General features: G+C 42.5%; 1 protein-coding gene across 5 annotated transcripts in view; it reads right to left on the bottom strand.

The window, feature by feature from the left end:
- The window catches only part of Wdfy3 (WD repeat and FYVE domain containing 3), a 227,702-nt gene that overhangs the window by 191,474 nt on the left and 9,107 nt on the right, over positions 1-27,121 (bottom strand). For all 5 annotated transcript variants that reach the window (XM_035453188.1, XM_027388524.2, XM_027388521.2 and 2 more), the window contains exon 2: positions 11,710-11,797. The gene's annotated coding sequence lies outside the window, so the exon portion shown is untranslated. The remainder of the gene's footprint in view (positions 1-11,709; positions 11,798-27,121) is intronic.

Genomic DNA, 27,121 nt, shown 5'->3' on the forward strand with positions numbered 1-27,121 from the left:
TATTTTTGGATCTTTCTTCCTCCTTTTGGCTCTTGAGAAATATGTAAAAAATTATTACCCAGGGACTTTTGTAATTTCCCAAAGGTGTTGTCCAATGAGTACTGTAAACTCAAGTCAAAAGACAACTGCAGAAGCCTTCTTTTTTTGTTTTCTTTTACAGGAGAGAGAGAGAGAGAGAGAGAGAGAGAGAGAGAGAGAGAGAGAGAAAGAGAGTGTTTGTGTACGTGCAGGTCAAGGACAACTTGAAGGAGCTGGTCCTCTCTTTCATCCATGGGGTCTAGGGACTGAAGTCAGTTTGTCAGGCTTGGTGGCATTGGCCTTTGCCTGCCGAGCCATCTTGCTGGCGCTCTGGGAACCACCCTTAAAGCAACTACTGTGAAGCAATCCTTCACAAATAATGTGGGATAGAACTCTGAAAAGAACAGAAAGGAAGGAAAGTGCAGAGGGGTAGAAATACAACACAGGGAAGGAAAAAGAGACGCAGATGCAGCACATGAGGGAAGTCTGTTCTGTCAGACAGCAGATCCTCATCGACCTAACAAGACGAATCCTGAGATGCCCTTTCAGTTATTCCAACATCTGAGCCAACTGGACACAATCAGGGAAAGCTAATATTTATCTTGTTTAGTTGGCGACCGGGTCTCACTCGGCAGCACAACTGGCTTGGAATTCACCATGTAGTACAGGCTAGCCTAGACTCACAGACTCCTTGTCAGCCTCACAGGAATGTTGGGATCAGAGACATGCACCATCATGGCTGACTCTGAAAAGCCACTCATTTATCACTCTCAGATACCTCAGAAGTGACACGGGACAGTTCTGTCAACATGTTCTGTGACAACTGAAATTTCTGGGGCATGAGCACAGAGCTATTTCCACTGGTTTCATTTTGTAGTTTTCAAGGAATCAACCATGACTATATATGAATAAAGCTAAATACACATCAACCTATGCCTATTATAACTTAAAGTTGGACAATATGCCTGCATTTCTTCTATGCCCCACCCCCCGACTTTGGATAACAGTAACAGGTTTAACTAACTTCTATGAGGAGCTTTTGCAACATTTTATATGCATGGATATTTCCTTAATGATCCACACTAAGAACGTGAAACACAACCAATGTGGAGTTCCACAAGGAGTCAAAGCTCCTCAAGACATAGATCTTCTCCAGTTTACACAAGAGAATCTATCAAGCTGCACAGAAGGATGAAGATCCCATAACCAGCGGTGTAACCTCTCTCCAGAGTAATTCCTGCCTTTGGTGAGTATTTTCGTAAGACAACAGATGCCTTTCAACAGAGACTGGGGGGGGGGGGGGGATCAAAGATCCGTTCTGTCCCATTTCAGCTCTTCCTTGGATTTCTATAGGTCTGAGCATGTAAATATGTATCTGATTTAAAACAGATTTTATATGTAGCCAAGTTGTTTGCTCTGTTCTTCATTTAGACTACTTAAAGAACTAAAAGCCAGTGCAAAGTGAACATGTTTGACTAGCTTCCACTTAGCTGGGAAGCTGTTGAAAGCACCTGCCTTTTTTTAGCCTCTCCTCTTGGGGGAGAGAGAAATCATATTGGTCTTTTGGGATGAGGAAGTTAAAAATAAGCCACTCAAACTACACCACTCTGACATGGTGACTAATTTTAAAGGGACGTGAAAAAGAGTAAGCACGGTACTTTTTGAAGCTGTTTGTCTTTCTATTGATTCATTTATTGATGGACTGAGACAGGGTCCCTTCTGTAGCCCAGGCTGGCCTGTAACTCATTATTCAGTTGTCTTAGTCACTGTTCTATGGCTGTGAAGAGACACGATGACCAAGACAATGCATATAAAAAGAAAGTTTTTAACAGGGAGCTTGCTTACCATTTCAGAGGTTTAGTCTATCATCATCATGGTGGGGACGGGGCAGCATGGTGCTGGAGCAGTAGCTGAGAGCTACATCCTGATCCACAGGCCAAGAGAAGGAAAACTGGGCCTAATGTGGTCTTTTTGAAACCTAAAGCCTTTCCCGACAGACACACTTCCTCCAACAAGGCCACTCCTACTGCAGCAAGGCCACACCTCCTAATCCTTCTCATGTAATGCCACTCACTGATGACTAAACATTCAAATATAAGCACCTAAAGGAGCCATTCTTATTCAAACCACCACAGTACTCCAGGCTGGACTTGAGCTTATAGCAATTCTTGTGTCTCAACTTCCTGAATCCTCTAATTACAGGGGTGAGCCACCATATCTAGCTATACAAGGGGAATAAAATTCATGCATAGACAATGCTCCTTCTATAGTAGAAGGAACCAAACATTACTATGAAGAATGAAAACCTGATATGTAGAAACCTGTCCAGACAAGTGTCGTTACCCTGCCCTTGTCCTAGCTACACCACTCCCCAGTTACCTACCCCAGAGAAGCAAGGCATCTTGCACCATCGAATTCTCTCAACTTAATACTCTATTGAATTCATCATGTAAATGTTCCACTCCTGCTGGGTTTTTTGGGTTTTTTTGTTTTGTTTTGTTTTGTTTTGTTTTGATCCTTTATTTCCTTCTGAAATATCTCCTTATTTCCTGAACCATGTAACATGTTATGACTTTAATATCAAATGACCCCCGCAGGCACATGTGTGACAGGCTAAGTCTCCAGCTAGTGACACTACCGAAAAGGAAGTGAAATATTAGGAGGTGAAGCCTGGCTGGGAGAAGTGGGTCATTTTGGTGGTCCCTTCCTGCTTTCCCATTGCTCTCTGCTTCCTGGTTGCCAGAAAGCAAGATCTGCTCTGCCATGCCTTCTTCTGCCCTGATGTCCCCTCAGCACAGCCCAGAACAGTAGAGCAGCCATTCCTGGATGAAAACCTCAGTGGCAAAGTCAGTCAGTCCTTTAAGTTGTTTCCCTACCCTGTGTCCACAGCAATGAAAACCAACTGTGTTGACTTGTCTGTTTCTCACCTGGCCCAGTTGCTGCCAGAGGAAGATGGAGCTGGAATTTTGTCTCCTTACAAGGGAAAAGAGTTAGATATTTAGTAAAAAGGATATTCTTCACAGTTGGGTCTAAGCATCAAAAATTAAAATTCCAACTGGATATGACAATGGCCCTTAACCCTGTGCATCAGGCATTATATCTGAACCATCAAACTGCAGGCACTGTGACAAGCTTATTTTGTTTTTACAAAAATGTTTAAAAATAAAACAAATTTCCTCTAAGCAACATCAAAAGGAATGCACTGAGACTATAAATACAGTCACACAGGCACTTCGACTTTAGCATTCTGCCCCGGGAGATCAAAGGATTCGTTATTCTACACACACAAACACACTCTCCGGGTTGGGTATTTAACTATCCACTCAGCTTTCTTCAGTGGATTTCTGGAAAGAAATGTTACTTTCTAGCATTTACTGTTTCTCTCAGGACATCATTACTCAGAGATTTCTGCAATGTGGGTGGAAGCTAGTGCTCGCACAGCTCATGCCCACGTTTTATTTCCTAGGTATCACAAGTTTTCTGTATAAGACTATATTCTCAGCAAAGGGATTTCATATCTATTTGACCATTTAGCTTGACCCAAGTAGATGCTGCATTTTAGGTCCATATTCAGCATAATGTCCTCTTTAATCCTTACAGTAATCACCTGATATAGAGGGTACCAATCGGAATTTCTATTAATTTTGATACGTACCCCAGCTGTAAAGTCTTGTTTAGTTTTATGAATTAGAAGCACTTTACTAATCTACTAAGCTGAGAATGAAGATGAGCAGCCGCAGGTGCCTGCACCAGCGCCCAGAGGAAGCAGATTTTAGGACAGTCTGCTGGCTGTGCTCTTTTCCCTACACTAGCTGCTTCCTCACCACAAAGAAGAAGTGCAAGAGGCTCAAGTACCAAGCAGAGTTGCTGACCTAGTGCCGACAGAAACCAGATTACAACCAGGATCTGGTTCTGAATTGCATCCCACTGTAGAGTCACAGAGAAGCACATACACACCGGATGTCTTTGAAAATTTGCAAGATGCATTGCAAAATACTAATTTTACCTGTGTGCATGCATAGAAAACCTTTTGAAGAACCGACAAGATGTCTAAGGCATACAACCTCTTCTGCCTTCCCAGTGAAAATCATGCTGCTCTGGGCTCACTCAGGCCCATTTTGCTTCCTTAACCTGGAAGAAATTTTGTTCTCATCTGTTAGCCTCAGCCAGTATAACTACTTTGTCGCTATCCAATTCCCAATTTCCTGGGATTTTTTTTTTTTTTTTAATATCTCATGTGGCTTCCTGCTCCTATGACAGAGATATTCTCCCATGTCACAGGAAGAAACAGATAAAGAATGTGGATTTCTTTAAGAATATTAGTCTGAGCTATTTGAGTCATCATAAATGGGAGAACGCAAGCCGGCCATGGTTGCATGATGTGCCTACAACCCTGGGACTCGGGTCGAGACAAGGATCGTGAGTTTAATGCAAACTCCCACTACACAGCAAGACTGTCCTAAGAGGTAAGAAAAGTGACAGGTGAGTTACACAGCAAGACATACTCCATTTGGCTTCAGATTTCTAGGACTTTGGTTTTGCTTTGACTTTTTGTTGTTTGGGGGAGTTCTAAAGACATGAAAACAAAACTCACATATGCTAAGCAAATGCTGTTACTGAGCCCTATCCCTGGATTAAATTTCTGGTACTCACGGCAGAGCAGAGATAAACTTCCTGCAAAGTGCTCACCCCTTATTCTGAGAACGGACTACCATCCTAGTCAGGGTAAAAGTGAGAACATGTAAGAGTACGACTGATCTTTCCTTTCCCTGTGTAAACAAACGCACAAGACTCTACCAGGGCTAAGTACAGAACCACAGAGTCACCTACCTGTCTGTCACAGTAATGAAGAGTTGTGGCTGAACTGCACACATCTCTCCTCAGTGCCATGTTTACTGAAGTGTATCAGCAAGGGAAACCAAAACTTAGAGGACTAAACTGTGTCTTTATTAAGTTTGTGAATTATCTATTAATTCTGTTGAGCAGTTTTCTAATTCTTAAAAAACCCGAACACACTGAGACCCAGCACTCAGGTAAAAGCTGGCAAGATGGAGTACGGAGTGGGCAGGATAGCTCAGAGAGCAAATGCTCTTGCTACAGACCCGATAACCTGAGTTTAACCTACAGGTTCCACATGATGGTAGAAAAGAACAAAGGCCTGAAAGTTATACTATGGCTTCACACTTGCATTGTTGTATAAGCACAAGGACATACATCTGCACACCAAATGAGCAAATGTTTTAAAAAGTAAACTTTAATCCTACCACTCATGAGGCAGAAGCAGGTGTATCTATGAGTTCACTTGGCCTACATAGTGAGTTCCAGGATAGCCAAGGATATAGGGTAAGTAAGACTCTGAGAAAGTAAAATAAATAAATCTTAAAAAAAAAAAAAAGTGGCATATCCAATTTGGAGACCAAGTAAAAAAGATGCCAAAGGCTATCTCATAGTTTTTGCTGTCTACTTCAGACAAAGCAGGTTTGACCTGTTTGAGGCCCACTGCTTCTTTAACGGAGTTATAAGGTATGGCTGCAGCACTCACTCAGTGAGATACCTATTCCCACAAGATTTACAAAGTATTCTCATTCAGACTCATCAAGAACTACAGAAATAAAGCCTCGCACAAAACCCAGTACCCATAAATGCAAGAAATCACAGGGGTACTTCAAATTAATAACCCTGAAACAGACTCAAATTCACATCTCATGTGTGTGTGTGTGTTTTTTTTTTTTTCAAGGACAAGTTTGTCACTTTCCCCTTCAGTGACCACAGTAAACACATTCAATTTCTTCCTACCACAACATCATAGAGAACCCTCCCTTTCCCAGGTGTGGGCAGGAAATTCTTACATGAACATTAAACTGGACTCTTCTGACAATTCCTGCTGGACATCCTTCAGAATGGGGTTATAGTTCCTCTCTCCTACCAAGCATACTCCTCTGAGAAGGGGTACTAGACACTTCTCAGAAAGGGCCAATGGACCCTCTCTCCTACTGAGTAGACACACAACAAGATTATTACCTAGTTGGCCTTCACACTTGGATGGACCACTGAACATGCTAAGAAAGCTGAGCAATCTGCAGAAAGACGAGAGGTCAGGCAACTCTAGGAAAGAAACAAAGGCACAGGCACCTGAAAACATTCGTGTCTTTGGTAGTCTGGCTGCACTTCCTGTTCTTCAGTTCTATAGTATATCGTACTAGAATAATTGATTTCAAAACAGCTCTCCAAAGCCAGGTGTGGAGGCACATGCTGTAATCCCAGCACTCAGAGGGATCACAAGTTTGAAACCTGTAAGGACTACAAAGTGAGATCCAGTCTCATACACACACTGTCTACAGAGAAAGGTAAATGCGGGCATCTACCTAAACAGATGAGTTCCAAAGCAAACTAACACATTAAATAGCAAAAACACTGCTGGGTCTAGCAGTGCTTGAGATTCAGTTTCAAGTCAGTAGATTTTTCCCCAAACAGAATTTTACCTCCACCCAGGTCGGAGCAGGAAGAAACACTCTGCCACAAACACTTTCCTGCCAGGGCGCTCTGTATTTTCTCACCAATAAGATGTTTGAAACTCATGTTTAATACAATAACTGTTGTTGGAATATTAACTAGGCAAAGATGTGTTACTTTTGTTTATGCTGCATTTTTTCTTTTGAAACATGGTTTCTATGTGTAACTTTTAGAGTCTGTCCTGGCACTTCCTCTGTAGACCAGGCTGGTCTCAGAAGTCACGGAGATCCGCCTGCCTCTGCCTCCCAAGTGCTGGGATTAAAGGTGTGCACCACCACCACCACTGGCGCTGCATTTGTTTAATGATGCAACGGATGTGTGCTTAATTATGTAAAGATGTGTTGCATTTGTTTTACCTTGCCCACCTAAGGCACCTGACTGGTCTAATAAAGAGCTGAATGGCCAATAGCTAGGCAGGAAAAAGGCTAGGTGGGGCTAGCAGGCAAAGAGAATAAATAGAAAGAGAAATCTAAGCTCAAGAAGGGAGAGAAGAACAAAAGAACAAAGAGAGAATGAGGGACACACCCAGGGCAAGAATCCAGACAGACATACAGAAGCAGTGAAAGTAAGACACAGAGAAGAAAGGTAATACGCCCCAAGGCAAAAGGTAAGAGAAACAGGTTAATTTAAGTTAAAGGAGCTAGTCAGACACGTGCCCAAGAGAGGCCAAGCATTCAAAACTAATTGTGTCATGATTTAGGAGCTGGTTGGTGACCTAAAAGAAAAAGCCTGGTAAAAATGATCATCCATAGGGTATCATCTTCAAATACTAAACACACTTAGTTGAAATGTTTCATGCCCTTTTAGGGTCAAAAAAGTAAGTAGTGAGATGTTTTTCCTATAATACCCAAGCAGTTACAGAGTGAGTGCTGGAGCTGGCCAAAAACTCTGGCCCTGTCATCACCCAAGCAGACAATTTTAGTAACAATAATGGAATCTATTTGTTAGGAAGAATAAATGGCAGAATATATGGAAAAGAAAAGAAATCCAATGAAACAGTAAATGCTACCTACTAATAATTCTGTTTCCATTACCATTAGCTATTATTCAGATGAAGTGGGTGATTTCAAATATAAACGTGACATTATCAAACTAAATTCTTTGAGCAGGCCATCCTTCAGCAGGTGCAAGAAACGAAAACACTGAAAAGCATAATCCAAGAATCACAGGAGATAAAGGTAAGCCCACATAAAAAATATAATCACTGATTTCTAGACAACTTAAGTGTGTGGGAAGACCTTCACAGCCAGGCATGATTCTTTCTGTTTTTTAATCCTCTCCCCAACCCGTGTGTGCGTGTATGCGTGTGTGTGTGTGTGTGTGTGTGTGTGTGTGTGTGTGTGTGTGTGTGTGTGTGTGTGTGTATGTGTGTGTGTGTGCGAGCGTGTGTGTGTGTGTGTGTGTGTGTGTGTGTGTGTGTGTGTGTGTGTGTGTGTGTGTGTCACAGCATGCATGTGGAGGTCAGACGACAGCCCTGGGTATAGCACCATGCCTCCTATCTTGTCTGAGACAGTATCTTTTACTGTGTACTCCAAAGTCATGAACTCTGAGGGATTCTATCTCCACCTCCTAGTCTACTGTGGCAACACTTTTGATCATAGACACTCACCATTCTACCTGGATGAGACACAAGTCATCAGGTTTGTGCCAAAATGCTTCACCCCTGACCCCTCCTTCAGCCCAGTGTGAGGCATTCTTTCAAGTGGGATGGTTTGCTTTTTGAAAACCTTTGAGCAGTTTTCCTTCAAAGATATCTAAACATACATATGCATGCACATGCAAGGACCCTCCCCACACACACACACACATATACACACACCCCACAGACCTTGTTCCTAAATATTCTATCTTCAATACAGCAAAACACAAGGTTTATCTACTGAGGCTTTTTAACTAAGTCAAATCTTAACTCTGCTCATTTTTTTTTTTAACTCCGCTGTTTATAATTTTAACTTTTAAATCAAAACTGGGGCAGAGGGGAGTATTCACACCTGTGAGGCTCTTAGAGGCATCTCCTTAACTACATAATGAGATATCCTAATTTTTATGTGAAAAACCAAAAATATTAGGTAAGAAAAGTTTTGTTTTTGTTTTTGTTTTTGTTTTTGTTTTTAGGGCTCTGTGCCTCTCTGTATGACTTGAAGTCAGGTTGTTCATGTAGCACCATCCATGCAGTCATGGGGCCCTGAACTTGGGCTTCTGAAGTATGAGTCTAGGCCAGTTTCTCAAAGGTTCCTGCTTCAGTGCATACCAGAACTAACAAAATAGCCTGAGAGCTCATGTTCCAGAGACTTCCTGCTTCCTGTCTGTCTTCTATATCATTTAGAATGCCAAGTGCTTTCATGACACTCACCTGTGTTTGTTCTTTCTTTCCCTTTCTGACAGAGCTGACCCACACTCTCTCCTTTCTGACAGGGTTCCCTATGTAGTCCAGGCTGGCCCACATGCTCTCCCTTCACTGTGGCCTCCTTACTTACACAGATCCATTTCCTCAAAGATTAGCTCCTCAGGAAGCCCCTAGGCAGCCAGACATCTCACAACTATAGTAATATATGCAAGTGTCTTTAGCAGGGATCTTGGTAGAACAGTTCACAGGGAAAGTGACCAGTGCACTCATGGCCATGGAGACACGCACAGGGACACATACATCCCTTCTGCTCCTTCCCCGAGTCAGGCAGAGCCACACTTCTCACTGCACCAGGCCGCCTCTGTGAGCAGTCATCAAATTTGATACTTCTGTTAGGAACCAGTAGCAGAGCCATTTTACTGACGAGAAAACGAGACAAGCTTAGGAAATCTACACAGACCGTTGACAGGAGCAGCTCAGAGTTGAACAGTAACAGCACGCTTGGGACTGGGCAGGTTTTCACTCTCACACCACTGGGGAGATTCTCTACACGGTTGTTTCTAATTGCCCTTCTGATGAAGATCAATGTATACTTTGCTCTCCAAATAAGGACCCACTAAGACTACCAAGGATTTAAAACTCAGTTCTGTGAGGTGGACACGGAAATGTCAGGTATTGTTCAAAATAAGCCAGAAGTCTACAGGAAAGGGGAAATTACACAAAGTTTCACAGCAAGAGATAAAGTTGTAAGGAAAATCTTCAACATTCCTAGTCCTAAATGATTCAGCTACTTAGTGATTTAATAGTTCCTCTACAGTGATGAAGAGCAGACTTGAAGCCTCAGGCATGCCAGGCCAGTGCTTTACCACCAAGTGAGACACATCTAGTCCTCCTCGGTCCAAGATTTTAACCCCCATTTCTTAAAATTAAGGAAAAATAGATTACAATTTAAAATACTAAAAGCATTAATAACGCTATTTTCTTTTACAATTTTTTTCTGATTATAAGAACTTTTTTACACTGGGCATTTTCGGCTTCAGCCAGTATTTGTATTCACAAATTCACCTATATTTTCTTGAGTTCCTTCCATGAACATTTTAGTTCCCTCATTTGAATCTGAACATACACTGTACCAGGGACTTTCTGAGCATGATGTCCCCTGGAGGAGCGCTGGCTGGTCTCTGACTTCCTGGGCATGATGTGCACTGGAGATGGTGAGGGCACTGGCAAGTGATCACAGCCTGCATTTCAGCGGGAAAAACTCGGGTGCTTTTAGAACACAGGCTTGAAAAACAGCCAATGGGAGGTTTTAAATGCCCCTCACCTAAGCCTGTCTGGAGCTGAGTGGGAAGGGAGGCTGTTAAAGAAGAGCCGCCTGGGGGAGTCTAGAATAAAAGACACGGCTTGGGAGGAGGGCTTAAGCATGCTTCCATTACAGAGGATGGGCTGAAGACAGCAAGTTACCAGAGACAGAAAAATGCACATGTGTCCAGAGGACCATGAAACAGCGCCATGTGTGCAGAGGACATGGAAAAGTGTGTATTATGTATGTACATATGCAGAGGACAGGGGAGAGTGTGTGTGCAGAGGACAGGGAAGAGTGTGTGTGCAGAGGACAGAAAAGAGTGCAGAAGACAGGGGAGAGTGTGTGTGCAGAGGACAGAAAAGAGTGCAGAGGACAGGGGAGAGTGTGTGTGCAGAGGACAGGGGAGAGTGTGTGTGCAGAGGACAGGGGAGAGTGCGTGTGCAGAGGACAGGGGAGAGTGCGTGTGCAGAGGACAGGGGAGAGTGCGTGTGTGTCAAGGACAGGCACTTTTCTGAGAACTGGTAGGGAACCCCTATGCTTAGGCCCCTGGGTTGCCATTGTGCAACCTGGCTGTGTTTCTGCCCTTGGATCTGTGTCTTCTGGAAAACCCCCCAAAGCCTGATACCTTTCCTATTTTGGTTAAGCTAATTTCAGCTGAGGGATTTCGACCAGCAGAGAGCATGGCCCAAAAGGCACCATCTCTGCAGTGAAGAACGGTACTGAAGGACAGACAGTCCATGAAAAAATAAGCAACCCAAAATCCCACAATGAAAATGAAACACCATAAGGAATTGCAGGTCCTGGGATTCACAAGCCCCTTATGATGTCCTTTTTCACTTCAACTGGTGACTGACAGTGATTAAACTGATTAAAAAGGCCTGTGCTTCGAAGTTACTACAAAGGGTCCCAGCTCACTGCTTCGGACTTCACGGTGTCACAAACAGCATGCATCTCCTAAAAACCTTGCTTTCAGCTTTCAATTTTGAATTTTGATCTTTTCTGGGACCAGTGATGGTATAATATTCTCTGATGCTGGACAGGGGCTGAGAGTCGGGGTATCTGTGTGTGTGTGTGTGTGTGTGTGTGTGTGTGTGTGTGTGTGTGTGTGTGTGTGTGTGATGCTCGGCAGTGTGCTATGTTGCCAGGCCATGAAGCTCCATCTGTGTGCATGGTAAGTGCACTAACAATCCAACTCAATTTCATTTTATGATGTGTTACTTCATCAAAACCCAATGATATTTTCCAGGAAAGAGATAAAGGAAATGTTTCTAACACATAATTTTGTCATTTGCAGGTACCAACAACAAAAATACTGATGATTTAAAGCCAAAATTGTAGCTGAAGATAGTGAATTCCAACAAACCCAGTTTGGGTGAGAATGAAGAGAAAATGGCTTTCCCTAGTTTACCCAGTTATCGGGATGAAGCAGGATCAAAATCTTGGTCTTCAGGATCCCAGCTCAGGAGACTCAAGGATTCTGCCCCTGGCTCCTTTATCAACAGCCTAATGAAGTCTCCAGACTGACCTGATTCTGTGTGCTGGGCTGGCATGAACCTGCAGAGACGTGAATGACAGGCACTTTCTTCCTGAAGCAGATGTGGAGAGTATCACACCTGTGAAAAAGGAAGAGGTTTAGTTCATGTTCAGAAGACTGGCCAGCCCAGCAGCTTCTGCTGCTTCTACCCATCACCTGTCACCTCCCTTTAATACCTGAGAGCACATCACTCAAGGCACATAAACTCTGCTTTTAAAACAGCCCATGAGAGAGGCCACCAAGATGGCTCAGTGGGTAAAGGTGCTTGCAACCGCAACCTGAGTTAGATATCTGGAACCCACATGGTGGATGGAGAGATCTGACTCCTACAAGCTGCTCCCCGACCTCCACAAGGTTGGCATGGTACATGCGTGTGCACAGACACACACACACACACACACACACACACACACACACACACACACACACACAATGCGTAAATAAAATGTAAAAAGAAGCTTTAAAAAAAAATAGAGCAGATACTTCTTCAAATCCATGAAAACAAAGTCACTTAAAATTTCACTACCGATCACCCAGTATGGCTTCTTTAGCTGATGAAGAAATTGAGACCTAAAGAAGTCATGTGAAGACAAAGTGACAATACCATGGTGAGCAGCAGGGCCAGACATAAAGCCAGATCTAGTTCTTTGGGGCTGGTATTCACTTGCATAACACAGAACACACTGTCTTCCCTTCAGAAAGACAAAAAAAAAAAAAAAAGAAAGAAAAAGAAGAAAAATCACAAAACAACCCAGTATTTGCCTAGGTGCTTGTCCTGCGTAATGGAGTAAAGAGCTAAACAAATTTGAGCAAATGTAAAATCAGAAAACCCCCATCCCCCTCACAGGTCACACTCCAGCCTCAGGTTATCTGCCATGCCACACACAGGTTACATTACATGGTTCTCTTATTTGTGAGCCCTTACTTCAGTATGAGAGCCTTATCATACAGATATGGAGTCCAGGCTCTGCACTTTATCCACTCTGCTCTAAAAACTTCCCACAGTCTTAGCCAACTACTTCCTTGGTCTCAAGAAATTTGAAAGTAACTGCCCTGCACTAATACTGAGGGCCTTCTAACTCCACACTCAGTCTTGGCAGCATTCCATACCTATGGAGGCTTCACGTTGCAGCATTCTGCTCTCCTGCTCACAACTAGTTTGGGTCATAAAACTTTGTTGATCTCTCTGATCATAGTATAAAAATTCAAACAAAATCAGCTAATCATTCAAAGACAATCCTACTTGTGAAAGTATGTCACGTCTTGGCTGCTTCTTTTTATTATTGCTAATTGTTTTTATTTGTGTTTGATTATTTATTTATTTATTTATTTATTTATTTGATTTATTTATTTGTTGAGACTAGGTCTTCTGTAGCCCAGACTAGTCTTGAACTCCCAAGTGCTGGGGATTACAGGCACATACCACTGTGCCAACCAAGCTAGGTTGGTTGGTGCTTAATTAATTAGAAGGTCAAGTTGGAAAGAAAAATACTCTTCAAAAATTGGAAGCTATTTTTTAATGAGCCCACAAGATAGCTCATTGGGTACAAGCACCTTGCACCTAAACCTGATAATCTGAATTTGACAGCTGGGACCCACAGGGTGAAAGGAGAGACCTGACTCCTGCAAGTTGTGCTCTGACTTCCATAAGCATGCCGTAGCACACAGGTACCCCTCCCCCACAGGCAGACACAAATAATGTTACTTTTTAAAATCCTGCACTGCATCTTCAACAACCCTTAATTGCATGATGTATCAGATGGTAAACACACACACACAAGCTTACTGAGGAAGAAGTCGTCTTTAAAACCAGCAACTTAAAGCACTATTAGGAATTCAAATGGCAGGAGGGGAAAAAACAGGAAGTGAAGATGTGTCCTAAATCTGACTTCCAAGTACGGTCTAAACAGGTCTTATGTAGTATAGGCTGGCCTTGAACTCCCCATGTAGCTGATCCTCCTGCATCCACCTTCCATGTGCTAAGATTACAGAGGTGAGCCACCACAGCTCATTATAGAATACTGGAGATCCTATAAACAAATCCATAAAAATGATATCAAACAGCTCTTATTTTATAGGGCTTAATGTTCTCATTCAATATTAGATTTCCAACATTCAGAAATGCTAGACAAATGTTCTACCAACAGAACTATAGCCTGATTTTAATTATATTTTAAATAGATTATTTGTTACCAACAACAATTACTTGCAAATGTTCAGTTAAATTCAAAGCAAAATAATAACATGAACATCACCAGGCTCATACCTCTGAATATTATCAAATGAAAATTGAATATATGCATTCTCTTTAACTCATAGGCATACATTTCAGGTTAATTTTAATAGGAGACAAGTACCAGAACTTTTCTAGCATATACATGAAGAATAGCAAAATAAAACAAAATAAAAACATGGCATTTTAAACAAAAGAATTAGTAACTACTTTGGGGTTGGTTTACATAACACAGTACCATTCTGAAGTGGAAAGCAAATGAACCATATCCACACAACATTTCGGGAGGTGGAGGCCAGGACAAGAATTCAAGGCCATCCTTAACTACATAGGAAGTTGGAGGCCTAGCCTGGGTTACAAGAGACCCTCTGATACACACAAACAAAAACAGAACATCTAGGGAACTGTGCCCCAACTAATGTAAGAACTAAATGTAAGTCACTCCTATTACTCCACACTTTCAACTCCTGCCATCTATTAACTGCACACATCTATTTTGCCCTTACAATTGTTTTAAGTATATCATATATTTATGTATCTTTCAACAAGATGGTATTCTAGTTTCTTTGTAAATCCATCAAAATGACACCAAACAGCTCATCTTATAGAACTTAATGTTTCTATTCAATATTACATTTCCAAGACTCATCCACTCAATTTTCATGATGTCAAATTTATTCCCTACAATGTGCTTAGCAAATTACTCTCACGAGCAATAACGGTTCATATTTAGCTACATTCTCTAACTTCCTTAATTTTAGGATATAAAATGGCACTCAACTGCAATCTTATTTTGCATCTTCTTGCTCATTAAAGATGTTGCATTTTCTACCATACTCATTGGCTAACTCATGGCTTCTCTTTGGTGAAAGGCCTGTCCCAATTTTTTGCTCTTTTCTTTCTGAGTTGTTTTCCCTTCTCTTACACATGTGGATTATCTGGTTTTGCCAGTTCTGAGTGGCCAGGCCCAAGCAGGTATCAGATAAAGTAGAAGCAGGAAGCCAGACAACTGGAAAGAGCTAGCTAGCTATGTGCTAATGTTTTCCTGACTCCATCCTTGTAAGTAGCATGCAATCTACAGATACTATGAAGCACAGACATGAAATACCGGACAGTGGATGGAGCTTTCTAAACTTTTGTTTCAATATAAGTTCAGCCAAAAAAAAAAAAAAAAAGCTTAGGCAATGATGTCAATGCATTCCACTTGTAGCCTACAACACAATTTCAAGGTGTCAAGTTTTAAACAGCCCACACTTTAGACAGTGTTTCCACTGTGGCCCTTAGAGTTTACATATTTTTATATCATACTTTGCTTACCTCTGATTTAGAATAAGTCTAGTATAGTGTCAAAGGGTTGAGTATTTTTAAAAACACAAATGTTCATACTTAAAAATCCGAGTTTCAAAACTAAGTTATATAAATTAGAAGCTGTTGCCTGGACTCCAGATTTAGCTAAATGCTAGCAATGCCATGATCTCAGCAAAGTCTAAAGGGCTTAGGATCAATTAACTCTTTGTAGTTTGTAGATCAATGAAAAACAAATACACTGTGTGTTGGTCTGTGTCTTAGGGATTTTCAGGGATCTCTGGGTTTAAACAAAGTGGACCATTAAATAATAACAAAATGCTCATTTTCTGATAGAAACTTTTAATAAGCAATTTTATAGCCTCCTTCTGGGACACCTGCCAGAGAACGTATTGAAAAGCACCAAGGAAACAAACAAAAGAGCACCTGAAACCTGTGTTCCTCTGCACAATGACCTGATCCCCTGAGCCATCAGAAGGGGCCTGCAGAAGCTGATGGCCCCCTCCTCCCACGTTAGTTTCACAGTCACATATGGGGTCTAAGCTTCTGTCCCTACAGATGTCAGCCAGCTGATAAGCAAGGGCACTGCTGGTCAATTCGTTATGTCTCCTCCCAATAAAATAACTACTGGCAGAAAGATGCTCCGTACAGAAGCAGAGGTGGTAGAGCTGGAAGGCAGGACTACCCTGTATCACTAGCCCCAGAGGCCAGGTATGGAGCAGGACAGTTTGGTGTCTGCCCTAGTGTGTTTAGGTTTTGCTTTGGCCCACTGTTTCTTTGCTATCCTCCTATTACATCTCTTTTGAAATGGGGATGTTTACTATCTACTGTTGTGTATTAAAAGTATGATACCTGTTGGTTCATTTTTAATAGGGACGCACAATTAAGAGCTTCCAAAGAGAGTTTTGGACAGTACTGGGACTGGCAAAGGCTGTGGGGACTTTATAGGTGGACTAAAAACATTTTACATCATGAGACTGAAAGAAAACTTTGGTGGCCAGGTTGTAATGTTGGGTATAAAGTGTCAAGTTCTGGTGTCAGGTTGACAGGTAAGGTTAATCTTCACTGCTGTCTTGGCTGCCTTTAGGATCACCATGAAAACACACCTCTAAAAAAAAGAAAAGAAAAGAAAAAAAGAAAACACACCTCTAGGTGTGCCCATGAGGCTATTTCCAGAAAGGTCTGATTGAGTCAGGGAGAATCACTCCAAATGTTGGTGGCAACATGTCAGGGGCTGGGTCCCAGACCAAATAAAAAGGAAGAAAGGAGAGTTTGGCACCCTAATTAATCTCTGTGCCAGACGTGGATGTGGCCAGCTCCCTCACATCCTATCACCATGAATTAACTTCTATTCTTTAAAGGGCACTTACACAACAGAGAAGAAGCTATAACCCAGGAGAAAGCATTGCAAACATATAACAAGCTGGTATTCAATTCATATAACAAAATACCAACTCAACTTAAAAGAAAGCACCTGAGTGTGTGCTTGGTGTGTAAGTGCACAGCAATTATTGTGATTTGCAAATGAGTGCCAGAAGAAACCATCAGTCAGCTATGGGTGGGTGCCTTGTCGTTTCTCCACCTATTTCATTCATTTATTCATTCATTCATTCATTCATTCATCTGAAATATCTCCCACTAAACCTGGAGCTCACCGGATGGAGGTAGACTTATTTACCCACCTGCTCTCCCTCTCTCCCTGTCCCTCTCCCTCTCTCTCTCTCTCCCTTCCTTTTTTCATTCATTCATTGGAAACAGATTTCCCACTGAAATCTGGAGCTCACCGGATGGAGGTAGACCAGCTGCCCAGTCTGTCCCATGGATCCTCCTGCCTTTGCCTACCCAATACTGGGATTATTGTTCATGCTGCTGTGCCTGGTCTTTTATACAGGTTCTAGGGACCCAAACCAAGGCCCTCACCCTTGCACAGCAGGCACTTTAACAAGGGAGCCATCCCCAATTTTAAAAGGAACAGAACGCTAACAACACATGCAAAAATACAGAAAAGAAACAGGCATGAACTGGGTGGGCTGTCTTCCCTGACTACTAAGGGAGAGTTGCCACTGTACCCTGAGTCTGGGAAGACCAGAAAGAGGCCCGGGGGTGGGAGAGACTGAAGAACTGAGCTGGTCTGCTAGGAACATGGCCCTCATAAACCAAACAGTAGCAGAAGCAATCTATAGTCTGCAGTGAACTGGTTTGGGATCGATGCAGACAGACACCTCAGGGCTTCTCCACCATTTCTTTCCTGGTCACTGGACTTCACACCTTTTTCTCTAAATACACATTTCTCTCCTCCTCATACAGATATAAGTTGGCTCAGTTTAACCTCTAGAATGCCAACAAACAATCAGAAGAGAACTGGAATGCTCAGTGCCCAGAGTCTCTTTGCACTATGGCTCGGCCTCTAGCTATGGTACCTCAACTTGCATCTGGGTTTCCTTCCACAGGAAAAGCTGCACCCCACCTGATGCTTAGCACCAGGTGCTCTGGTGCACATGAAGCAGGAACACTGCCACGAGTCCCAGGCCAGTCCCTGGGCTGGACAGCAGAACCTTGTTTCAAATAACCATAAGTCAAACAAACAAAAAAGATGCACTAACAGGGTTATCTCTCTTTTTAAGTGTAAGCAGGAACAGAACAAAAGAAAAAACGGGTTTACCAAAGAGATGCTCTAACCATTTCTAGGAAGGGTGTGTAGCTTTTGTTTTCTGCTTTGTCAGGAATGGCTCTTGATGCACAAAGAAAGCACCTCAAAGCTATTGACCTACATTACATCTCTATACCCTGACTCTGGGAGGGACCAATGCCTGATCCAAACAGGGATGATCTATCTAATCCAGTCTTTCAAGCAAAGCAACCTTGGTGGCAGGAGACTCAAAAACAGTTTCATGTCTAGAACCTCTGCCCAGTCCAGTGTGGAGGCACAGACCTGTAACTACAGCCCTGGGAGGCTGAGGCAGGAGGGTAGAACTCCAACACCAGCCTGTACCACACAGTGAGACTGTCTCAACAATGAATAAACGCCTCCTGCTAATAAGATTGAGAGCAGCTCTTGCTCCTGCTGCTTAAGCTCTACGTGTTTGCCACCTAATTTCCCATGAGGTCCCTTTCCCCTCCAGGTCCAACCAAAAGTCACACAGATGCAGCACGTGCATGGAAGTCAGTGAAAGCGTGGAAGCTCACACTTACCATGGAGAGCCCTAACAACCATGACTTCCCCTTGCTTCCTGTCACTCCAAACTGCAGGTTCGCCTCCAGAATGGCGGGCAACATGAGGACCTCGGCCTAAAGTGCTTTCTCACATCCTCCTATTCTGCAAGGAAGCAGATTTGCTGCCACAGAGCTCACTTCTCTCTGTGCACACCAGTTCCCCACAGAAGACGGCACAGGGAAGCATCAGCAGTTCTCAGCTCTCTCGTGATGTTGCACCAGTGCCAACGGGGCAGGCTGATGGTTTACTCATTAACCCTGGAACTGATTTTTACCCTGAAAAGGCATTTTGCAGGTCAGAATGTCAAACTAAAACTAAACCTGCTTCTCTTCCATGCTCCCCAGGGTGGATGACCAGCATTTCTAGATTTTTCTGTTATACTGCTTTCATCCACTCCTTGTTCACTACCCTAGCTAAGTTATGATGAATAAACTTCTGTTTTTGTATTTTTGGAGGTCCCTAGTCTGGGAGACCCTTCCTAAGACCAAACCTACTTTCAGTCACCACTCCCAATCCCAAAGAGTGGTATCAAGCCATTATCTAGAGCCCAGACCCGCTAGAGAGCTAGCTGATGGCCACTCATAGAGATGCTGTACACCGCTATGCTCTGTTCACACATTAGAGACCTACCCATCCTATGGCAGATTCCAAGTGTGTCTTCACCTGAATTCCCAAGAACAAGAAGCTGTGTGCACTGCTCTCAGCTGTTCTGCCTCTGGTGTGGCCTCCAAGAAGCCCCTCAGCCCCTGTGCTCAGCTAGACTGGCAGTAGCTTGACTCAAGAGTCTAGCCCATCCAGTCTAACACGAGCCATCACCCCAGCTCTGAAACTTACCACGTTCTGGCCAATAATAAATACAATGAAGCCTTCATGAAACTGACAAATAATAAACATGCAAAGATAAACAGAAAGGAAAAGAAAAAAAGGGCATGAAATTCAAACAATGTGTGATTAAAACAATAGCATAACAAACAGGAAGGGCTGCTGAATATTTCCATGTCAAGTTTTATCTTTCAATCACCAGACTGCAGCTTGTAAATATAGAGAAAAACAGTGGTTTTGTGCATGTGTGTCTATATGTGTCTGTGTTGTGGTGTGTGTGTGTGTGTGTGTGTGTGTGTGTGTGTGTGTGTGTGTGAGAGAGAGAGAGAGAGAGAGAGAGAATATGAATGACCAAATTACATTTTGTAAAATGATTCTACTACAGAATACTGAGATGACCATCAGGCTCCCAAGTTTTAGCAGAAATCTTAATACAAAACAGACAGGGTAAAAACAGAACAGTAAGATAATGTATGTACTTGACCACAATAAATCAATGTCTCTTTCAACCACTGCTGAAAGTCCAGCATGGCAGTGCACACCTTTAACCCGAGTACTCTGGAGGCAGAGGCAGGCAGGTTTCTGTGAGCCTGAGGCCAGCCTGGTGTACACACAGAATTCCACCCAGGCCAGTCATGAGACTTCTAAGTCCATTAGAGCCTTCAAGTGGGATTCCTACCACTTCATCAAAATCCTCTTTTGTTGAGTATAGTCCCGCTGAACTTGTTCTAGTCACTGGCTTTCTTTACAGGTTTGATACCCATCTAAAGAACAAACAGCAAATGAGGTCCTTTTCTGTATAAGCAATAAATACCAAGTAGCCAAAGTTCAGGGAGGAAAGAAAGCAAGTGTATTTGCAGGAGGCCCTGTGAGGCCAGAGTTGCAGGACAATTGTAACAGGCTGAATCAGGAATTCCGAACAGCAGTGAGGCAGGAAGCCAAGGACTCTTGGGAGCCAGTACTGCTGCAGACACAAGCTCGCCAGTGAGAAAACAGCATCTAACCAACTTCATATTTTTCAGTGTATGAAGTGAACATTTAATACACACATGCTGGGGGGGGGTGTAATTTAGGGTGGTAGTAAAGGTATGTCACTAGTCCAGAAACACAGTTAGCCACTAGAGAGGAACCTGTGCTCAGAAGAGCCCTATAGGGTGAGTTCTGAGACAGGAACCAGCCACTACAAGATCCACTACAAGACGCACTGCACAGCTCAGACTGGCTCAATTCCCACTGTTGTCAAGCAATTATTTGTCACTTAATATATATATTCCTATAATGCTTTCCTGTGGAAAGCTGAATTCCTGAGTGGGGGTTTAATGTCTGACACTAGTACAGCCATGTCCAGGATCCCAGTGCCTTCCTGGGTTAGGTTTGGGGAAATAGCAGAACCTTCCCCTGACCCAAGTGCAAATGCTGACAAATGCTGACAGTGTGTGCAGAAAGCTCCAACCTCAGCTTGCTCTTCCCTGGTGTTCACAGCCAAGACTGGTCCCCTACAAAGACATCACACAGAGGCTAGCTAACTCTCCTCCTTGTGATAACTGCAGATAAACACATTGAATATCAGGGTTTGATTGAGTATTGAGTATTGAGTATTGATTGAGTATATTGAGTATAGTGTGTGCCCTCTGTCCATGCAAGCACAGCCCACCCAGTTCCAGCTGTTCTATACCTGTGCCTCTCCTTTCTTTCATGTCTCTTTCTTCATTCCAGCATTATTACCCAAGTCAGGTTCCCAGGACCACACCACATTGTACTGTGCACATTCCACAATCTAATACTGTGTTTAAAGTTTACCTGTTAAAAGTCCACTTTACCACTTACTTAATTGGATAGGGTCTCACTGACAGAAGCCAATTCAGGAACTCCAGACAAGAACTGAAGCAAGGTCATTCCATACAAGAATGCTGCTTACTGGCTTGCTCTGCATAGCTTGCTCAACCTAGTTTCTTATATAACTCAGGACCACCTGCCCAAGGGTGGCAACAGACTCAGTGGGCCAGGTCTTTCATATCCATCATTAATCAAAGACATGTCCCACAGACTTGCCCATGGGCCAACGTTGATGGAGGCAGTTCCTCGGTTGAGGGGCCTAAACCCAGGAGATTCCAGTGTGTGAAATTGATTAAAAAATAAAAACAAACAAACAACACCAGCACAAGAAGGAAATTAAAAATGAGGGGAGCATACAGGGCCATCAACTTACACACCAGACTATGGAGGAAAATTTCCAAGCTTTGGCAAAATTCAAGATGATTATTAACTCTAAGCCATGCTCAGCACTAGGAACACCTAAGTAGCAATTAGATAGTGGGGGGTGGGGTACAAACAGTGTTTTCCCTTAAAATTGTGTTTCTTAAAGGAGATCTTCCTTCTCAGTCAGGTGACTCGATACACAAATCAACAATTACACTCTGGCTAAGTTGGGCAGCAACAAAACTAAGGGTGGAGGCTAGAGGACAGAGCTCCTTTCTAACTTTTGCCCAGAACCAGTAAACAACCATCAAAATTTTGTAAAAGACACATTCATTATAGGACTTCCCTCCTGTGGGTCAAGTCTTAGGGTTGATCCCCAGCAGAGGGAATGGAAGAGAGAATTAGTCAGGAGGAGAAAAACTCAAAATATATGAAAACCCACACAAAGTCAGCATCTTTCTTAAAAAGATGCACTACTTGTCTCCAAGCTAATGAAGGCAGAGCAGTGCACTGTCTTTATGGAACCACCATGGGAAGCTCTGCCCTATCCTGCCCTAAGCACACAGGTGCATACCAGTGACTGCCTTAGCCTTGAAGCATTTTCAGTAGCTGCCATGTCTTCTTCTTCTCCTTCTTCGAGGGTATAGACATGTATGCCAACCCAGTATGCTTATGTAACCTAAGACAAGCTGGGTTACACCCAGCTTATTTACTCTGGTGAGTCAGATGTTAATCTAGTATTTGTGGAGAAAGAGGTGGGGAACACAGTGGATATTATGATACAATTCCCATAGGCATTTGTTGCACAACTAATACTATCTCCAAAGATTTCTGGTCTTCATAGGTTTGGAGGACGGGCTTCAGGCTAGAATAAGTACCCGCTAACATGTACTCTGAGTGACCCTGAGTGACCTCATCTACTCTGAGTGACCTGAGGCAGAATACCCCATTACACAGAAAGAATGAATTTGCCCTCTCCTGCCTCCTGTCACCTGCCACACGCCCACTGTCCTTTCATTTTCCCCTGGGACATTTAAGCGGACAACTGATGGCTACCTCAGCAATCCTACATTTCATAAAGTCCTCAAATTTTTTCAGTGCTACTCTACTTCAAAGAAATTAAAATACTCTACACACCAGAACTTCTGAAATTAAAAAAGGAAAAAACCTGCAATATATCAATTTCCTTTTTGGCCAAAGGCACAAGTCATCTAATTCACTGTGTAGGTTGACAAGTTAAATGAAATACTCAAAACACATCTGTCATTTATCCAATAGACTGTGTTACCTTAAAAGATATAACCTGAGAATATGTATCTGTAGGTTTTTGTATCCATGGATTCAACCAACCTTGGATGGAAAGCATGGAAGGGTGGGGATAGGGCTGCTCAGCGTATGCTTTAACAGTAGAGTGATTGATTCCCTGGACTATGAGACCTTGGATTCAGTATCTGGCACCACAGAATACACAATGAGTCTATGTTGAACATGTAAAAACTTCGTTTTTGCCAGTGGTGGTGGCACGGCACTTGGGAGGCAGAGGCAGGCGGATCTCTGTGAGTTTGAGGCCAGCCTGGTCTACAGAGCTAGTTCTAGGACATCCAGAGCTACACAAAGAAACCCTGTCTCAAAAAAAAAAAAAAAAAGCAAAACCTTTGTTTTCTTGTAATACTCTCCTAAACACTACAGTACAAGAAGCATTTACTTAGTGTTTCTATGGTATTGGGTATTTTATTTTAGATATCTATATAACCTATGGCTGTGTGTAAATTAAATGCAAATACTGTACAATAAAGAATTAAAGCACCCTTAGATTTTTATATTCACCTGGGTCCTGGAGCTAACCCTCAGCAGATCCTAAGGAATGCAGAGACTAAGGAACAGTGTGGATGCACAGACAGATGCCCCTTAAGAAACTAACACAGCTGGGTAGTAGAGGCACACACCATTAGCCAGCACTGGGGAGGTAGATCTCGGTGAGCTCAAGGCCAGCCTGGTCTACAGAGTGAGTTCCAGGACAGTTCCAAAGCTTCACAGAGAAACCCTGTCTCGAAAAACCAAAAGGAAGGAAGGAAGGAAGGAAGGAAGGAAGGAAGGAAGGAAGGAAGGAAGGAAGGAAGACCAACCAGACACCAGGGTCTGTGCTGGAGAGATGACTCAGTTAAGAGCATTTCCTGCTCTTATAGAGTATCCTGGGTCAGTTACCAACACCAACATTGGGCAGATCACCAGTGCCTATAACTCCAGCTCCAGGAAACCAGATGCCTCTTCTGACTTTCCACAGACATGCATGTACATGACACGCATTCACAAAGACACAAACATGTATGCATAAATAAAATAATAAAAACAAATATTTTAAAAGAAATTAAAATCAGGATTATTTATGAACCAACAATCCCTCTGAAATATAAAAAAATGAGATGACATTACCACAGACATGAATGATATCACAAAGGTGTCTGTATGTTCACTGCAATGTTAACCACAGATAAGAAACAATCTAGGTGTCTGTTGATGCCTGAGTCGATTAAAAAAGACTGATGACACCCATCTACCCAAGCTGACTATCTATCTATCTACACATATATTATTCAGCCCTAAAGGAGGACATCTTGCCATTTGTCACAACATAGATAAAGCTAGGGGAACATTATTCTAGGTAAACTAGCCAGACACAGAAAGAAGAATAGTTCAGGATTACATTGCATGTGGAATCCCAAAAATAAAATAAAGATTAAACCCACAAAGGTGGAGAATAGATGGCAACTACAAGAAGGAGGAGTGGTAGGAGGTGGGAAGATGTAAGTCAAAGGAATCAAGGATAGATTATGATGAGAAGTCTAGGGTTCTAATGTACATAAAGATCACAAGGAATAAAATTATACTGCATATGCCAGTCTTGCTAAATGAATAGATTTCAGTTGCTCTTCATTATCATAAAAATAAAAACAAAGAATCTGGAGACATGCCTGCAGCAATAAAGTACCTGCCCTTCAAGCATGATACCCTGGTCAATCGCCTGGAGAGATGGTTCAATGGTCAAGAGCATTGACTGCTCTTTCAGAGGTCCTGAGTTCAATTCCCAGCAACCACATGGTGGCTCACAACCATCTATAAAGAGAACTGGTGTCCTCTTTTGGGGTGCAAGCATACATGCTGGACCCATGTAAAAATGCCTGTACTCTCAGTGCTAGGGAGGTAGAGATGGGAGTCTGTCTGGAGGCTTGCTGGTCAGCAGTCTGGCTGAATGGGAGAGCTCCAGATTCAGCGAGAGATCCTGCCTCAAAACATAAGGTGGAGAGCAATTGAGGAAGACATGCAGTGTTGACCTCAGGCCTGAACATAAAATTCCATCTATGTGCACATGGATCTGCACACACATACACACCCACAAACAGTACCACAAACATACACAATTTTTAAACTAAAAACAAAAATAAAATGGCTAACTATGTGAGACAGTTAACACCATTTCATTCAGCGACCATGTGTGTTTCTTGTAGATACCTTACATATAATAAAGTTATTTTTAAAAAGGAATCCACACTAGTATGGTTTTATTGTGACCTAGTTATAAAATGTTTCAAAAGCAAAAGTAAGGTTTCTGTGGGAAAAAGAAAAAAAAAAACTTTTTTTTCCAAGCATAGTACTTCATCTCTTTTCCTTAAGTTTTAGGGTACCAGCCCTAAGTCTCTCCTGAATCAGACAGCCAAATCAACCAACTTCTGATTTCTATAATCCTGGTGTAAGTAAACTTTGCAGTTTTTACCAAGGAAATTCTTTCACTCCTCTGTCATTCAAAGGAAACCTCATGCTAGTTCCCTACCCCAATCACATCAATGGCAGTGATCTCTCAGCTCAGGAAGTGTTCACAGAACTTTTGCACACATCTGGCAATTACTTGCTCTCTTATCTCCACTGTGCTGTAAAAGTTTGGGTGGCATAACCATGCCTTGACATCACTATTGATGACCATTTAGGAAAGAATCACAGAATGTACTATTAAGAATGGTGGCGTACTTGAGTCCCAGGCAGCAAGGATAATCCCTTTTGCTTTTAATTTAGTCACGACATGTTACACAAATAAACCGAACTACACAAAATTATTAGGCAACCTATGCACAACAATTATTCTGATAAATATATGAAAAGAGTTTGTTTTTATTTTACAGCCTCTCCACCACTACCTAGATTCTTAGTTGGGGTCATCCCTGTGGATCCCCTAACATTTCCCCTGTGCCAGACCTCTTTGAACACCTGGGCTGTTTCCCTCTATCAAGGCATCTCCTTTCTTTCTTTCTTTCTTTTTTTTTTTTTTTTTTTGGTTTTTCGAGAGAGGGTTTCCCTGTGGCTTTGGAGACTGTCCTGGAACTAGCTCTTGTAGACCAGGCTGGTCTCAAATTGTGATCCACCTGCCTCTGCCTCCTGAGTGCTGGGATTAAAGGTGTGCGCCACCACCGCCCGGCTACATTTATTTTCTTAAAAATGGTATTTACCATCTCAGCCCAGCATAGTAGTGAAGCCTAAATATACCAGCAGTCATAAGGCTGAGGCAGGAGGATTTTTGGTTCAAGGACAGTTTGTGCTACAGAGAGAGACCATGTCTCGTGGAACAAATATGACATCCAGCATCTAAATCGCATAATCCTGTGACCTATAAACAACTATCATAGAGAAAAAATTTAGAATTAAGAGTCGGATATACTGAGACTTTTTGTCAAAGAAATCCGATTATAAATTTGCCTAGAGATTTCTAAGAGGAACAGAAAAAAGAAACATATAACACATGCCCCCAAAGTGAAGCTGCAGAAGTCCTAAGTGAACAGTAAACTATTTTTATTGGTTTGTTATTTCATTATTTTGAGACAGGGTCTCATAAAGCTCAGGCTGGCCTTGAACTAGCTAATGTAGCAGACGATAACCTTGCACTTGTGAGCCTCCATCTCAACCTCCGCCAGGCTGGGATTAGAGGTAACACCATGCCCTGTGTGTAGGAGGATGTAACCCTGGGCCTTGTATGTGCTACACAAGGATTCTACCAAGTGAGCTAAATCCCAAGCCTTTGACACTTATTTTCATAAAACTTACATAGTTTTATGATATTATTATGTACGTTTGACTCAACTGTATAACAGAAACCAACCTTGTGCCTATGTTGTGTTTAAAAGCCAAGATTGTGCTGACCTGCACTACATGTGATAGTATTCTCTATCAATTCATCTAGATGCACTATGAACCTCCTTCCTTCCCACGCAAAGCTCCTCTATTCTGAGCATGTGTGTACTGTCCCTGACTGATGAGTATTTCTCCCTCTGGTCTCTTACATGGTAGAAATGGAAGTGCCCAGTAAGCCCATTTAGTGCATATTAAAAGAGAAAGTCTTAACAAAGAATAATTATGGAAAATGCCACGTCATTAAAGTTTTACATGGCTTTAATGTCCATGGCTGGGACAGGTTTACCAAGCTGAAAATAACCAGCTACTTGCCCAGGTAACGGTCCATCCGCTCTGTAAAATTGGAGGAAAGAACCCGCTTCAATGGGCTGTGTGTGGAAAGGGGACACAGGGGACAAAACATCAACATCCCTGCACTCATCAGCCTTTCCCACGTGAAGACATCAGATGCT

The sequence above is a fragment of the Cricetulus griseus genome, assembly GCF_003668045.3.
Source record: "Cricetulus griseus strain 17A/GY chromosome 1 unlocalized genomic scaffold, alternate assembly CriGri-PICRH-1.0 chr1_1, whole genome shotgun sequence".
NCBI classification, from domain to species: Eukaryota; Metazoa; Chordata; class Mammalia; order Rodentia; family Cricetidae; genus Cricetulus; species Cricetulus griseus.